Below are 5,694 nucleotides of genomic sequence, written 5' to 3' on the forward strand. Positions count from 1 at the left end.
GTGTGTGTGTGTGTGTGTGTGTGTGTGTGTGTGTGTGTGTGTGTGTGATGGAGTCTTGCTCTGTCACCCAGTCTGGAGGGCAATGGCACCATCTCTGCTTACTGCAACCTCCACCTCCTGTGTTCAAGCTGTTCTCCTGCTTCAGCCTCCCAAGTAGCTGAGATCACAGGCATGTGCTGCCATGCCTGGTTAATTTTTGTACTTTTAGTAAAGATGGGGTTTCACCATGTTGGTCAGGCTGGTCTCGAACTCCTGACCTCAGGTGATCCGCCCACCGTGGCCTCCCAAAGTACTAGGATTTATAGGCATGAGCCACCGTGCTCGGCCTCCCCTATCTACTTCTACATCAGCATTCTTTCTAGAGCAACGCTTGGCACTTAATAAGAGTTCAATAAATATTTGTTGAATGAAGAAGCATGCAACATTAGTTTTCATGACAGGCTCTCCCTGGCACCATGGGCCTCCCTTGCGTAGCTGGGTCTGCTTACAGTATGGTGATCTTACCTGATTGGGACTCCCTCAGTGACTATTTCGCAGCCTGAACAAGCAAGGCGAGGATTCATAGGGACTCTAGGAAGCAGAGTTAAAACAGATGCTGAGCACTTCGTTCATGCTCAGCCAGGAAGAAAGGCAAAAGTTAAAAAAAACCAAGGCCGGTTTGGTTTTTATAGGGGCAGTGGTGGCTCACACCTATAATCCCAGCACTTTGGGAGGCCAAGGCGGGCAGATCACCTGAGGTCAGGAGTTCGAGACCAGCCTGGCCAACATGGTGAAACCCCATTTCTACTAAAAATACAAAAATTAACCGGCCATGGTGGCGCACATGTGTAACCCCAGCTACTTGGGAGGCTGAGACACGAGAATTTCTTGAAACTGGGAGGCAGAGGTGGCAGTGAGCCAAGATTGCACCACTGCACTCCAGCCTGGGCAACAGAGTGAGACCCTGTCTCAAAGAGAAAAAAAAGCAAAAAGCAAGGTTGTGGTGACAGTGAACAAATGTTTACATTGGTCCAGACTCATCATACCTCATTAAAATTGATTAAAAGTAAAAAGGCAAAAATAGACTCTCCCTCCTCCACTGTGCTTGGGACAGTGATCTCATAGCCCTCTGGGACTTTATCCCCAAAGGGCTTCTCTCCATGCTGATTCTCTTGTAAGGAGGAAGGGAATAAAGGACTAGCAGAAGAGAAAAAAAAAAAAAAAAAAAGAAAGAGATTAAAGAGAGACTCCCTCCCCTCCTACTCTCCAGATCCTCACATTTGAAATCTTTAGTGAGGTCTTCAAGCAATCAGATGCCATAGCTTTTATTTTTAAATAGCTCTCAACTCCGAAGAAAGCCCTGAAGTCATGTCTAAGGTCAGTGGAACTATTTGCTCTAGGGAAATTTACTTCGAGGGAAAAGGTTCCATCTTCCCAGGTATCTATTTAAAAAGCCTTGGTCATCAAAGTCATCCTGCAAAGCCCTCTGACTTCTGAGCAAAGGCGAGCAATGTTTCTGGTCTCATGTTTGATGGGCAGGATGTTGGCTTTAGATTAAACACATGTGGCGGTGTGAATGCTCTTCACGTGCAGTTTGTTCCCTTCATTGAAATCCAGGGTGTGCTCAGCAGGTTTCTGCCTGGTTTATAACACTTACAGCACAAAGTCACCTCTTTAAACCAGGTTAGATCTTTGAAGATGTCTTCACTTTTCTGACTGCCTGTGAGTTACATCAGTCCACCCTGAGACATAGCTTTCAAGAATGCCGTTGATTCTGAGCCGTACTCTGGAGATAATGACTGCCTTTGGGGCAAAAAGCATACAACCATATTAAATATGTGCCTCAATTGTAAGTTGTCCTCTGATTCCAGAACAGAAATTCAGCGACATGAGTCCCTGTTTTCAGATGAATAAGAAAAAGTAAAACAGATTAAGTGATGCACCTTAGACAACTTTAAAGACTCCTCCATACTCTTAACCAGCACACAACACTGCCTGCCACAGTACTGTGAGTGTGGTTATGAAACTGCAATTAATGACTTTGATGAAAATTGAAAGGAAACTGCACTGTGTTGTAAAGTGGGTCCTGTTGAAGGCACCCTTTTTGTTTTTTTGAGATGGGGTCTAACTCTGTCGCCCAGGCTGGAGTGCAGTGGCACCATCTCAGCTGACTGCAACCTCTGCCTCCCAGGTTCAAGCAATTCTCCTGCCTCAGCCTCCCAAGTAGCTGGGATTACAGGCATGCGCCACTGCACCCAGCCAATTTTTGTATTTTTAGTTGAGTCGGAGGTTTTACCATGTTGGCCAGGCTGGTCTCAAACTCCTGACCTCAGGTGTTCCACCTACCTCAGCCTCCCAAAGTGCTGGGATTACAGGCGTGACCTACCATGCCCAGACTGAAGGCACACTTTTTGACTAGGTAGGTGTGTCTTCTGAAGGAACTGGAATAGAGAGGTCTATGCAGATTTCCTGAAAATCCTGTTTTTCTAATGAGAATTCTTTACAGATATGGAAGGCATTTCTCTCTCTTTCACCTATTATCCTTATGGGTCAAGGGAAGCTTCCAGGTAGGGGCTGGTTAGGACCAAGAAAGCATTTACAGTGAGGTGAGAACCAGTCTTAAGGCATGATACAGGTAAAAGGGGAAGAGAAATGGGGCTTCAATCTCTTCATTCATTATTCATTCATTCATTCACTTCATTCAGCAAATAGTGTTGCCCATTCAGTACCAGGTTCTCTGCAAGGTGCAGGAGAAGTGGATCAATAAAGCAGTCCCTTGGCCCTCAGGGAACATAGACTTAGAAGAAAAACAGGTAGCCTCTCATTGTCTGTTAATCCAACAAATATTAAGTATCATGCACTGCAGAAAGAGCATGAAAGAAGTCAGACAAGTTCTCATCCTCATGGAGTTTACGGGCTAGTGGTAGGAGACACATATTAAACACACAGGTAATTAATTACCATTGTGATTACCACAAAGAAGTGCAGAATGCCAGGGGAGTCAGTTACAAGGGAAAGTGCCGGAGAACCAGCAGGAAACCAGGATGGAGCAGACCAGGAAGAAAATTACAGAGGAGAAGGACTCCAGGGGCAGCACCTGGGCCCAGTGAGTGTCAGCAGGGCTCGGGTCAGAGGGAGGCGGCACCCACATGGAAGCTGAACAGGTGAGACAGGCGGAGTGGAGAGAGCAACCCATCTCTCCAGGAAGTGAGGAGTGGCCTGATGCAAATGGGTGGCGGCTCTTGAGGCCATCCTTTCTCCCTTTCTTTCCTTCCTTCCTTTCCTTGGTTTATTTTATTTTATTTTATTTTTTCTTTTCTTTTTTTTGAGACAGGGTCTCACTCCCAGGCTCAAGTGATCCTCTCACCTCCCACCTCAGCCTCCTGGAGTAGCTAGGACTAGAGGCACACACCACCACACCAAGCTAATTTTTGTAGAAAAGGGGTCTTGCCATGTTGCCCAGGCTGGTCTTGAACTCCTGTGCTCAAGCAGGCCTCCCACCCCGGCCTCTCAAAGTGCTGGGATTACAGGAGTGAGCCACTGTACCTGGCCTTCCCTTGCTTTCTTACTGATCAAAAATATTTATTGAGCATGCCATTCTGAAAACATTAAATTATTATCTTTTTTGTCCACTGAGGTAGGTACCATCCCCACTGCTACACAGACGAGGAGATCAAGGCTCGGTCGAGTCAAATGTCTTGCCCCATCTCAGAGGTCTTTTATGGCTGAGCTGGGGCTTAGACCCGCATCTGCCTCATTGCTTAGCCACAGATTCTCTACTGCCCTGTCTCGGTCATAGAAAGGAAGCTTTTCGGCTGGGCACAGTGGCTCATGCCTGTAATCCCAGCACTTTGGGAGCACAAGGTGGGCAGATCACTAGGTCAGGAGTTCGAGACCAGGCTGGCCAATATATGAAACCCCGTCTCTACTAAAAAAAATTAGCCAGGCATGGTGGCGGGTGCCTGTAATCCCAGCTACTCAGTAGCCTGAGGCAGGAGAACTGCTTGAACCTGGGAGGCGGAGGTTACAGAAAGCTGAGATTGCACCTTGCACTCAAGCCCGGATGACAGAGCAAGAATCTGTCTCAAAAAAAAAAAAAAAAAAAAAAGCTGAGTCCTCAAGTAATGGATGCCTCAATATCTCAGAAATCACCACTAAAGAACTTACTCGTGTAACTAAACACCACCTGTTCCCCAAAAACCTATTGAAATAAAAAAAAAAAAAAGGAAGCTCTTCAAATCACATTCCTCAGCATCACCATTATCAACCAGATGAAGAGAAGCTCTGAGGAGTAGACCAACTACGTGGTCCCCATCGCAAAGGCAGCAAGTGTCAGGGGGATCTCCAAGGAAGTGCTCTCCCTGACCCAGGAGGAATGCTCACTCTCCTCTACAGAGGCAGCCAGCTGGAAGGGCCCCTGACCTACTGTGATGATCCGGAAGTCAGTAGACATCTTGGGGATGTCTTTGGAGAAAAGGCTCCCCCTGCAACAGTACTGCTCAGGGAGTGAGGCAGGTGGAAGGGCCACACTGGTGGGTCCTGGTGAGAGGAGGAATAATGAGGAAACCCCAAATAATTCATATGATCTTTTGTTTAAGGGAGACATGAGTTACGTGTGTGGGCTACAAAGATGCTAACAGGTGCCAACAGTCAACAGGTTTTGCCAAACTCTGAAGACTGCAAGGCAGACCAGAGCCAAGTCCTGCAGCCAGACTTCTGGCAGAAAGGGTCCCTGGTGGAGGCCAGCAGTAGAAGCTGGGACCAGTTACAACCTGGCAATGTTGGCTCTCCAAGTGCTCAGGAATCTGGAATCAATGATAAGTGGAGATTCAGGCCGCATCTGTCCAGGGACGGGGAGAAGAGGAAAGAATGGGAAGGGAATTAACTTTTATGGCAGACTCACACATGCCAGGCACTTCACATGCTACCTCAATTAACACATGACATGGCAAGGAGCTTGGAGCTGTGTTTTAGCCATGTGCTGTGGAAGAAGAGAAGGCAGAACCCAAGTATTGATAAGCATCTGCCATCAACCTCACATAGGCTGACCCCCATGATGGGAAGCCCTCCGCCTTTTTTTTTTTTTTTTTTGAGAAAGAGTTTCACTCTGTTGCCCAGGCTGGAGGGCAAAGGCATGATTTCAGCTCACTGCAACCTCCCTCTCTTGAGTTCAAGGGATTCTCCTGCCTCAGCCTCCCAAGTAGCTGAGATACAGGCGCCCGCCAATACGCCCGGCTAATTTTTGTATATTTAGGAGAGACAGGGTTTCACCATGTTGACCAGGCTGGTCTTCAACTCCTGACCTCAGATGATCCGCCTCAGTCTCCCATAGTGCTTGGATTACAGGTGTGAGCCACTGTGCCCGGCATCCCCCCCACCTTTTTTTTTTTTTTTTAAAGGAAAGGGCCTTATCCGATGCCCCCGACAGAGTGCAGTGTGGTGATCATGGCTCACTGCAGCCTTGACTTCCAGGGCTCAGGTGATCCTCCACCTCAGCCTCCCAAGTAGCTGATACCATAGGCACATGGCACCACACTCAGCTTTTTTGTTTGTTTTGTTTTTGGAGAGATGAGGTTTCACTATAGTGCCCAGGCTGGTCTCAAACTCCTGGCCTCAAGTGATCCTCCATCTCAACCTCCCAAAGTGCTTGAGATCAGGAATGAGCCACCCCACCTGGCCAGAAAACCCCTTTTTAACTGTGGATTGAAGGGTAAT

The sequence above is a fragment of the Sapajus apella genome, unplaced genomic scaffold, assembly GCF_009761245.1.
Source record: "Sapajus apella isolate SASKATOON/1434 unplaced genomic scaffold, GSC_monkey_1.0 scaffold97, whole genome shotgun sequence".
NCBI classification, from domain to species: domain Eukaryota; kingdom Metazoa; phylum Chordata; class Mammalia; order Primates; family Cebidae; genus Sapajus; species Sapajus apella.